Source organism: Littorina saxatilis, linkage group LG2 (genome assembly GCF_037325665.1).
Source record: "Littorina saxatilis isolate snail1 linkage group LG2, US_GU_Lsax_2.0, whole genome shotgun sequence".
Lineage (NCBI taxonomy): Eukaryota > Metazoa > Mollusca > Gastropoda > Littorinimorpha > Littorinidae > Littorina > Littorina saxatilis.
In genome coordinates this window covers 7,384,066-7,396,009 of record NC_090246.1, presented here as the reverse complement: position 1 = coordinate 7,396,009, position 11,944 = coordinate 7,384,066, and positions in this window count along the sequence as shown.

Genomic DNA, 11,944 nt, shown 5'->3' with positions numbered 1-11,944 from the left:
TCAAATTTCGTTCTTTAATATGACTTCTGTATTTGGACCCGTCCATCATTCCTTCAAGGTCAAGGCGAGCTTTAACTAGTTTTGAGTTCAAATTGATATGAATATCTGATGATGGGAAACGGTGTACAGAACACAGGAAGGAGGGAATCTTTAAAGGTAAACCAGCTGACTCCTTCCCTTGCAATCAGTTCGCCGATCTCACCGTCTCAGAGCTGGCCAGGTTTTTAAACAGTTCAGCTCATCGTCTAAAATCTGGCCAGACTTTTACATGGAATAAAATCATCCCTCCATTTGGTCACATACCAAAAATTAACAGTGGAAATGTGTTGATGAGTACATTTTTAAGGAAATGTATAAATAATATTTAAACAAAAATACAACTCACCCAGGTAGCAGTCATGGTGTTGGGCTTTGGTATGTGTCCAAATGGAGGGATGATTTTATTCCATGTAAAAGTCTGGCCAGATTTTAGACGATGAGCTGAACTGTTTTCACGGGAACTTGTGTGCATTTAACTTTGGGGAGGAAGGGTTTTACGATCAGACAAAGAGAATCTTAACCACCAGGATTTTCCCCGACATTTATTTCTGTCATTCTTTCTTTTACTCTTTCACCTTGTCCTCTTTTTCTTCTTCTGCATTTGTTGTTGTTGTGTTTTGTGTGTGTTTTTTGTTGTTGTGGTAAATGCTCAGTTTTTCGCACGAAAAGGCTTTGCTCACGAGTGAATTTGTTCGAAATCAATTTATTGGAAAATTCCCACTTCGCACGTGCACATTGCACAGAAAGTGGACAGGCTGCTGAGTTTTTGGTTTGTGTATGTGTCCAAGCGGAGGGATAACCGTGTCCCAAATATAAGGTGGAGAGCCAAATCGTATATATAGGACTAGATGAATACCCGCTTCGCCGGGTACGACTTCGCCGGGAAGAAGTAGAGCCGATAGTAACGGGAATATGGATTGACGCCACACGAAGGAAGGGAGATAAACGCGCAAAACACTGGAGAAGATAAGGAAGAGTTACTGGGAATGGATGTAGTGGATCTACAGAAAAACCAAAATTGGTTCAGCGCGCAGCGCTGAGAGCACGTGTTGACAATTCTCATCGACCAGGTTGTGTCCGGGATCTACCTGAATATGCCCACCAAATTTGAAGCAGATCCATCGAGAACTTTGGCCGTGCATGGCGAACACACAGACACACACACACAGACACACACACACACAGACACACAACACACACACAGACACACACACAGACACACACACACACACACACACACACACACACACACACACACACACACACACACACACACACACACACACACACACACACAGCCACAAGCCGTATATATATATATAGGAAATACTGGACGTGCTGTACTTTTAAAACCAAATGTTCGCGCAAAGTCTGTCTCTAGTTCTTTCTTTCTATCCCTCCGCCTTTCTTTTTCTTCTTCCTTCAAATCTTGACACTTGCAGCAGACTTCAGGATCAGATTTAAATCATAGAGCGCTTCAATATTGACATATACGGTTACCAGTGCTCTACAATTGCGATGTCTCTTTGTTTCTTTGTTTCTTTCGTTTAAAACTTGACACTTGCAGATTCCAGGAGCAGATTGCAATCAAAGAGCGCTTCAATATTGACAACTAAGATAACCAGTGCCTTGCAATTACGAGGTCTCTTTGTTGATCAAGCAATGAATACGGTGCACACACAATTAACACATTTCCAGCGAGAAACGCAATTATTCGACCGTAGACTTAACATGTTTGTTTTCCAGTGCGAATGATCGATGTCTATTTCTGTATTAATCTGGAAACGGATGACATTCAACTTTCGTTCTGAACGGTTTCACATTTTGACCAAAGTCAGATCATTGTACCGTGATTTAAGGGGGCAGACCTACCTAGAGTTGGGTGTATTGTTGTTTATTTTTGCTGCATAGAAACATCTCAGTGGATTTTGATGGGATTTGGTGGGCATCTATATGTCAGTTATGTAGCTTTTTAGGAAAATAATTGGTTAGCTGATAGATTTTCACAAACATAAGACAAACAAGTCGCGTAAGGCGAAAATACAACATTTAGTCAAGCTCAGTCGAACTCACAGAATGAAACTGAACATGATGAAGAATACGATAAACGTAATTTTGGATCGTTTTATAAAAAATACTTTTAATTACAATTTTTAGATTTTTAATGACCAAAGTCATTAATTAATTTTTAAGCCTCCAAGCTGAAATGCAATACCAAAGTCCGGCCTTTGTCGAAGAATGCTTGGCCAAAATTTCAATCTATTTGATTACAAAATGAGGGTGTGATAGTGCCGCCTCAACTTTTACAAAATTCCGGATATGATGTCATCAGAGACATTTATCGAAAAATTGAAAAAAAACATCTGGGGATATCATACCCAGGAACTCTCATGAAACATTTCATAAAGATCGGTCCAGTAGTTTACTCTGAATCGCTCTACACACACACACACACACACACACACACACACACACACACACACACACACACACACACACACACACACACACACACACACACACACACACACACATACACCACGACCCTCGTCTCGATTCCCCCTCTATGTTAAAACATTTAGTCAAAACTTGACTAAATGTAAAAACACCAACACAAAATATTCAACATGTGACTTCATGGAATTCAACACTTAAGAGATTTTCAAAAGAAATTGCACAAAATCATTCTTCATTAGAAGGCGATGACATCATATTTTCCCTGGAAACACAAAAAATACACAAAAACACAAGATATGGATCACGTGACTTCATGCAGTTCTGCACCAAAGAGAGGGAGACAAAAAACTAAATTATTCATTTGAGATTGACCACATTTCTTTATGCAAGCCTACATTCACAAAGAAAGTTTTGATTGGATGATTAATTCAAAAGAAAAGAAAGACAACAAAATGAAACGAAACGAAAGAAAGATGAATGAGAAAAGCGAAAGGAAAGAAACACGAAGTAATGGAAGAGAGAAGACACGAAACAACAAGTCGCGTAAGGCGAAATTACTACATTTAGTCAAGCTGTGGAACTAATAGAATGAAACTGAACGCGCTGCATTTTTTCACAATGACCGTAGTCCACCTCTTGTGCATAACGGAGTGAAACTGACGAGCCTGTTTAGCGCGGTAGTGGTTTCGCTGTGCTGCATAGCACGCTTTTCTGTGCCTCTCTTCGTTTTAACTTTCTGAGCGTGGTCACACACACACACACACACACACACACACACACACACACACACACACACACACACACATACACCACAACCCTCGTCTCGATTCCCCCCTCTACGTTAAAACATTTAGTCAAAACTTGACTAAATGTAAAAAAGATAATAATAACATATTGAGAACAAAAAAAATGTGGTATCACTTTTTATACAATATTTCTTACATTTTTTATCCCTGAAAGCTGTACTTTGGAAAAGTGATGAAAAACACGTTTACCTGGAGCCTGAATTAGGGGAAAGAATGTATACTGTTCAAAAAAGGAAACGCATAGTTGCTACTTGCCAAATTTGTTTTATTTTTCGAAAAAATTAACAGAAAATCCAATATTTAGATTATTTGTTTGACATTTGGTATGGACACAGTTGAATGCACACACAGTTCATTTGCATCTTCAAATCAATCAGTCAATCAATACGATTGGGTGCCGAGGCTGTCGAGTCAGTAGGGGGTGTGACTGCCTTGAGCAGCAACAACTGCCCGGCACCTTCTGGGCATGGACTGGATCAGATGCCGGATATCTTGCTGTGGGATGGTGTCCCACTCCTCCTGAAGTGCCTGCAATAGATCGCGGTGATTTGCCGGCGCTTCTTCTCGCCTGCGCACACGTCTGTCCAATTCATCCCAGAGGTGTTCTATCGGGTTCATGTCTGGCGACATGGATGGCCAGGGAAGCACCTGGACATGGTGGTCGGTGAGGAACTGGGTGGTGAGTCGTGCTGTGTGCGGGCGAGCGTTGTCCTGCTGGAATATGGCATCCTGGTCAGCCAGAAGAGGAAGGGCGTGTGGGCGCAGAATTTCCTCCACGTATCGCTGGGCAGTTATGCGCCCTTGGACGTGCACCAGGGTGCTCCTTCCAGCGGTATTGATCGCCCCCCACACCATGACGCCTCCACCACCATGAACGGGTGCCTCATCCACACAGTTGGGCGCGTAACGTTCGTTTACTCTCCGGTAGACCCTCCTCCGACCATCATGTCGCTGGAGCAGGAAGTAGGACTCGTCGCTGAACCACACGTGTCTCCAGTGATTCCGGACGGTCCAGCGAAGGTGCTGGTTGACCCACTACACTCGGTTCTGGCGATGGCGGCGGGTGAGGACAGCTCCTCTGTGAGGTCTGCGAGCTCTCAAACCAGCTTCATGCAGGCGGTTCCGCACGGTCTGGTCCGATAATCGGTGTGGCCCGGGGAGAGCCTGGACAGAAGATGAGGCCGACAGGAAACGATTCCGGAGGTGGCGGAGCCGTATGAAGCGGTCGTGAGCAGCAGTTGTCGCCCTTGGTCTTCCCGCTCGTGGCAAGTCAGCAACGGAGCCAGTGGCTTAAAACCTGACCCACAGTCTACTGATGGTGCTCTGGGACACGTGGAAGTGCCTGGCGATTGCACTTTGACTTTGGCCTGCTTGTAAACGACCCAATGCAATTTGGCGGTCTTCTCTGCTCAATCGGGCCATCTTTCGTCGCTGAATTGTCGTCTGATTTCTTTGTGGCGAACAATCCGCTTTTATGGGTTTTGGAAGACATGGTGAGAGCTCAATATTCCCCGAGTTTCACGAGATTACACTGAAGCATGACGAGTGGTCATGCCAAATGAGCAATTTTGACATTGTAGCCACTGATAACGCATGCGTCACGTGCAGAGCTCACTTGTGGCAATGGACGAAAGGTCGACGACCAGATAAACATTTTCTGCAGTTTGGTGGATATCCTTGTAGCCATATAACTAAATTAACCAAATATTACAAGCTATGCGTTTCTTTTTTTGAACAGTATAAATTAACCAAATATTACAAGCTATGCGTTTCTTTTTTTGAACAGTATATGTAGCCAGAAAAGTGGCGTTTTCGGAGAAAATCTGCATGCTAAAATTAGTTCGTTTTTGTGTGCAATGAAATAAAAAGTAAAATGGGACCGGAGTTGGGGTTTTCAGGGTTGATACACACAGTCCTGCTTAGAACCCTCGTATCTCCAGTTTGGATTGTAATTGATTACACATTCAAACTGTAAATGAAAATAGAGAGATTTAGCTTTCTAATGATGCCACACACTAGTAGGTTCTCAAAAAAGCATTTTTTTCCAACTCTAGGTAGGTCCACCCCCTTAAAATTACATTCCTTGTAGCGTTAGCTGTCACGTACACCGCCTCAGATTTGTTCAAGGGCCCGGTAGCTCAGTTGGTAGAGTACTTGACTTGTGATCCATGGTACACGGGTTCCAATCCGAACGGGACGGACACGGTTCAACGTTATGTGCAGGCTGAGAGACGGTATCCATGTCCCACCCATCGTCACAACTGTGGCACGTAAAAGATCTCAGTCATTCAGAAATAAGTGCAAGTGGCTGACTATACACCTAAACATACACATACATGGGTAGCGCTGCTAGCTTTTCACGTAGAGGAAGCGACCCACATTTCCAAGCGATGGCAATGAAAATTAATTTAGATGAACAATCTGCCTGTGTAGAGGTGAACATAATTTTACTGAACTAAACTGTAAAAAAAAATGATTGCGACATCTTTCGTAGCTCAACTAACAAAAAAAATCCCGTGTTATTTAATTCAAACTTCCGATTTCATTTTAGGTACTCACTCACCTTGGGCACACTTTTCAGATCAAAAATGTCTTATACAGAGGTCACGTGACCGCCGCTCAACTGAGCGTACCCCTCAAATCAACCTGACAAAAACGTAAGGTATCAATTTAAAAATCGACAAAAACTCAGAATAGCCACAACTCGGCAACTTTTAAATAGAAGAAGAAAATCAAATCCATTATCTATTCAGAACATATTATTTTGTTTGGGCATCTTGCGTATTTCTTGTGTTGTGATATCCCCACTGATGCAGGTGTTGATCGCATGCACGAGCGGTCGACAACGTGAGGGTTTTGCATAGCTTTGTTAATGGTACACTCATTTTAACCGAACGGGTTTCAGTCTTACTGTTTGGTTCAAGCTTTCTCTGTGCCGTTTCAGGAGAACGAAACTCAATACCTCTCTTCAAAGAAGCACGTGGCAACATGAAACTTCAAGCAGACAACACAAACACGCAATGGCCAATGCGTGTAACTATGGATTTTTTTCCAAAAATGTGAAGAGGATATCAGGTTGACATTCACAAGAGACACGCATAACAACCAGTGCTTTAAAAAGCTGGAAAGTAACGATCTGAAACGACCTTGGCTTTTATAGATTACTAACTGAATATATGCACTCTTGCAACTGATATCCACGAAGATGGGCGGATATGTGTATAGGTTTTGTTTTGTTGGGTAAAAGTAACGAAGAATGGTAGTGTGTGTGCGTGCGTGTGTGTGTGTGTGTGTGTGTGTGTGTGTGTCTGTGTGTGTGTGTGTGCGTTCGATGAATAAATACAACAACAGTTGCAGCCAGTCTTCTCTCTCCCTCTCTCTCTCCCTCCCTCTCTTTCTCTCCCTCTCCCTCCCTCTCTCTGTCTCTCTCTCTCTCTCTCTCTCTCTCTCCCCCTCCCTCCCTCCCTCCCTCCCTCCCTCCCCCTCTCTTTCTCTCCCTCTCTATCTTTCTCTCCCTCCCTCTCTCTCTCTCTCTCTCTCTCCTCTCTCTCTCTCTCTCTCTCTCTCTCTCTCTCTCTCTCCATCTATTATGTCTGGCCTTTGAATCTGTCACACACACACACACACACACACACACACACACACACACACACACACACACACACACACACACACACACACACACATCCGACCGAGACACATGCATATGTTCACCTTTAGACTATTTCAACAAGAAAATAAATCACACATATAATACTGTAGGATTTGCTCCATGTATTGTTTGGCCTTCACCGCGCATCTACAAAAACACCGTTTTCCAAGGGGAAATGTTTTCGCGAGATCGCCATTCGGAACATGCAAACAGACCAAACAAGTCTCGTAAGGCGAAATTACTACATTTAGTCAAGCTGTCGAACACACGGAATGAAACTGAACGCACTGTATTTTTTCACCAAGACAGTACAGCTTCGTCAATCCCCGCGTGAAGGAAATCGCTCACCTTCCAGAAAGTTAACAAGAATACAGAAGAGCGCGCTATCCTGCTTAGCACAATGATATTGACACGCCAGATTAGCGCGGTGGCGTATTGTGCTAAGCAGGAAAGCGCGCTCTTCTGTATTCTTGTTAACTTTCTGAGCTTGTTTTGAATGCAACCTATCATATCTATATGTTTTTGGAATCAGGAAATGATAAAGAATAAGATGAAAAAATGTTTGGATAGATTTCTTACATTTTAATCGTAAGACTAATAATTATTAATCTATTTTCGTTAATTGTGATCACATTTTAAGAGTAAACATGACATATGTATATATTTCTAGATTCAGAATGTGATGAAGAATACGATGCAATCAATTTTAAATCTGTTTGCGAAAAATCGATTTTAATGACAACTTTAATGAGCAAACTCATTGATTAAATTTTAAGCCTCCAAGCTGAAATGCAATACCAAAGTCCGGGCTTCGTCGAAAATTACTTGACCAAAATTTCAACCAATTGTTATACAGGACGTTACAAAATATTGCTAAGTGCACGCATGAGAGCGATGCACACATGACGCATTACAACCAAACAACGGCATAACACCATTGTCGGATGCAAAACAAGGTTATAAAAGGTACATATTTCACTTCGGGCGATCATGTCAGCTAGTTGTGTTGATCGAACACAACAATTGTGTTACAGTAGAATCCGCTCAATAAGTCCACGTTTAATAAAGCCACCCGCTTTTTAAGGCCAATTTCTGGCTGCACGGATTTTCACCTATGTTTTATGCTTAAAAAAACCCCGCTTTATAAGGCCACCAACCCGCTTAATAAAGCCACTTTTGGGCTCGCGTTAGATGTGAAAAGCAGTAACAGTGAGTCTGTAATCGCTGTCTGATCACTCACAGCTAATCCATGAATGGTTTTCAAAACAACCTGAGACGTTTTGGCCAGCCTCTTGTGAGTTTGAAATCACGTTAATCACGTTAAGTGCAAGTCAGTGGTCGTAAACAACTTCAAACAGAAGTTTTTGTTCATGTGAGTGAATGTTCATGATCGCATTTCTGTCACTGCCAACAATTCTTGGATAGAAAGGGGTTTAGTTTGAAATCCGGACACAAGCAACCATGGCCACCAAACGCAAGAGGACAGACATGACAACTGTGGTGCTTTTTCGCTTTATTTGCTTTATTTGCTCTGTTTGCCTGAGATCCTTTTAATAAGTCCACCCGCATAATAAAGCCACTTTTGTCCTGCACGGAGGTGGCCTTATTAAGCGGATTCTACTGTAGCTGTATCTATTGAAATGTGTGTTTTGGGCAAATTTCCTGCCTTTTAGTCTGGAATTTCCCAGGAGAACATAAAGTAGAATTAAAATAATAAATGTCGCTCGCCAAATTGAAATGTCCCACACACACAAAAACATATGAAATACCACATGTATGAAGAACTGATTGAAATCAGGTATTTCAGCTAAAACATTGTGGGTCGTTTCTCTTTCTCACAGCTCGAATATTTCTACTTTGCCTCATAACATGCATATGTCACCGTTTTCAAGCCATCCGCTCATAGGCAATGTTACAAATATGCTATTGTATTAGCAGAAGAACATTTGTTATCTCTACGGGCCTGTTTTTATTTTGGAGCTGAAAAGTGAGGATTTATTCATCATCACCATCACCATCACCATCACCATCACCATCACCATCATCATCACCTGCCACCATCACCATTACCATCATCATCATCATCGTTATCATCACCTGCCACCATCACCATCATCATCACTATTTCAGTTGCTATTTTATATACGTTTAAGGACTGAGAATGCAAGTCACAAAATGGTACCCATCTCTGGAGAATAACTCATATAGAAGGACATTAAACCCGTAAAGTCAGTCATCAGACATGGACATTGAACAATCAGATGCTACCAAAACAAGACTTTCTTTCTTTCTTTATTTGGTGTTTAACGTCGTTTTCAACCACGAAGGTTATATCGCGACGGGGAAAGTGGGGAGATGGGATAGAGCCACTTGTCAATTGTTTCTTGTTCACAAAAGCACTAATCAAAAAATTGCTCCAGGGGCTTGCATCGTAGTACAATGTATTACCTTACTGGGAGAATGCAAGTTTCCAGTACAAAGGACTTAACATTTCTTACATACTGCTTGACTAAAATCTTTACAAAAATTGACTATATTCTATACAAGAAACACGTAACAAGGGTAAAACAAGTCGCGTAAGGCGAAAATACAATATTTAGTCAAGTAGCTGTCGAACTCACAGAATGAAACTGAACGCAATGCAACGCAGCAAGACCGTATACTCGTGGTCCACCGCTCACGGCATAGGCAGTGAAATTGACAAGAAGAGCGCGCGAGCGGGGTAGTGGTTACGCTATGCTGCATAGCACGCTTTTCTGTACCTCTCTTCGTTTTAACTTTCTGAGCGTGTTTTTAATCCAAACATATCATATCTATATATTTTTGGAATCAGGAACCGACAAGGAATAAGATGAAAGTGTTTTTAAATTGATTTCGAAAAAAAAATTTTGATAATAATTTTTATATATTTAATTTTCAGAGCTTGTTTTTAATCCGAATATAACATATTTATATGTTTTTGGAATCAGCAAATGATGGAGAATAAGATAAACGTAAATTTGGATCGTTTTATAAATTTTTATTTTTTTTTACAATTTTCAGATTTTTAATGACCAAAGTCATTAATTAATTTTTAAGCCACCAAGCTGAAATGCAATACCGAACCCCGGGCTTCGTCGAAGATTACTTGACCAAAATTTCAACCAATTTGGTTGAAAAATGAGGGCGTGACAGTGCCGCCTCAACTTTCACGAAAAGCCGGATATGACGTCATCAAAGACATTTATCAAAAAAATGAAAAAAACGTATGGGGATATCAATCCCAGGAACTCTCATGTCAAATTTCATAAAGATCGGTCCAGTAGTTTGGTCTGAATCGCTCTACACGCACGCACACACACACATACACACACACACACACACACACATACACCACGACCCTCGTTTCGATTCCCCCTCGATGTTAAAATATTTAGTCAAAACTTGACTAAATATAAAAAGAAACAGAATCCGTTAGTCGCCTCTTACGACATGCTGGGGAGCATCGGGTAAATTCTTCCCCCTAACCTGCGGGGGTTCAAAACAAGACAAAGCATTATACATTTTATTTGAACATCTGAAAGGAATACACGAACAAGCATAAAATATCACAGACACAAAATAACCTGTATGTACAGAAGTGATGTTAGTATTTACGTTCTTCGACACATTCGCCGAAATGGCAATAATATTTTCGGCAACATTCCGAAATAAATGTAGTCGTAGGAATCGCCTTTTCCCCACCGCTAAAGCAAAGTTCGGCAAATCTGCCGAATTTACGGTTTGGGGCGATTTGTAAGAATTTTTGCAAACTCCTGACGCCAAAAAACAGCATCCCTGACATGTATGATACTCAAACTGAGCAATTATGTCACACAAGAATAATTCAAAAGAGATGAAAGACAACAATAGTGCTCGTTGTGAGGTCCAAACAATGGCATGTTAGATTCTGCCGCCGCACGTCATACCTTGGGTCACATCTATTTGAATTAAAGCTGCTGTCCTTCCATGTACGAAACCATGATTGTACATGTATACCACCATGTTTCTGTCCAGCCTTCATGTAGTAAAAGAGCATCCTTACAACTTCCAAACAAATCTATAGTGTTGTTGCATAACGTAGGGGGGGGGGGGGGGAGGGTCATATGCCGAATTCATCTAATCTAGAAGAATGGCATTGCTGTCAATTACGAAATTGGTTCATGAAAATAACATGATAAACAAGTCGCGTAAGGCGAAAATACAATATTTAGTCAAGTAGCTGCCATTTTTCAGCAAGACCGTATACTCGTAGCATCGTCAGTCCACCGCTCATGGCAAAGGCAGTGAAATTGACAAGAAGAGCGGGGTAGTAGTTGCGCTAAGAAGGATAGCACGCTTTTCTGTACCTCTCTTTGTTTTAACTTTCTGAGCGTGTTTTTAATCCAAACATATCATATCTATATGTTTTTGGAATCAGGAACCGACAAGGAATAAGATGAAAGTGTTTTTAAATTGATTTGGACAATTTAATTTTGATAATAATTTTTATATATTTAATTTTCAGAGCTTGTTTTTAATCCGAATATAACATATTTATATGTTTTTGGAATCAGCAAATGATGGAGAATAAGATAAACGTAAATTTGGATCGTTTTATAAATTTTTATTTTTTTTTACAATTTTCAGATTTTTAATGACCAAAGTCATTGATTAATTTTTAAGCCACCAAGCTGAAATGCAATACCGAAGTCCGGGCTTCGTCGAAGATTACTTGACCAAAATGTCAACCAATTTGGTTGAAAAATGAGGGCGTGACAGTGCCGCCTCAACTTTCACGAAAAGCCGGATATGACGTCATCAAAGACATTTATCAAAAAATGAAAAAAACGTATGGGGATTTCATACCCAGGAACTCTCATGTCAAATTTCATAAAGATCGGTCCAGTAGTTTAGTCTGAATCGCTCTACACACACACACACACGCACACACGCACGCACATACACCACGACCCTCGTTTCGATTCCCCCT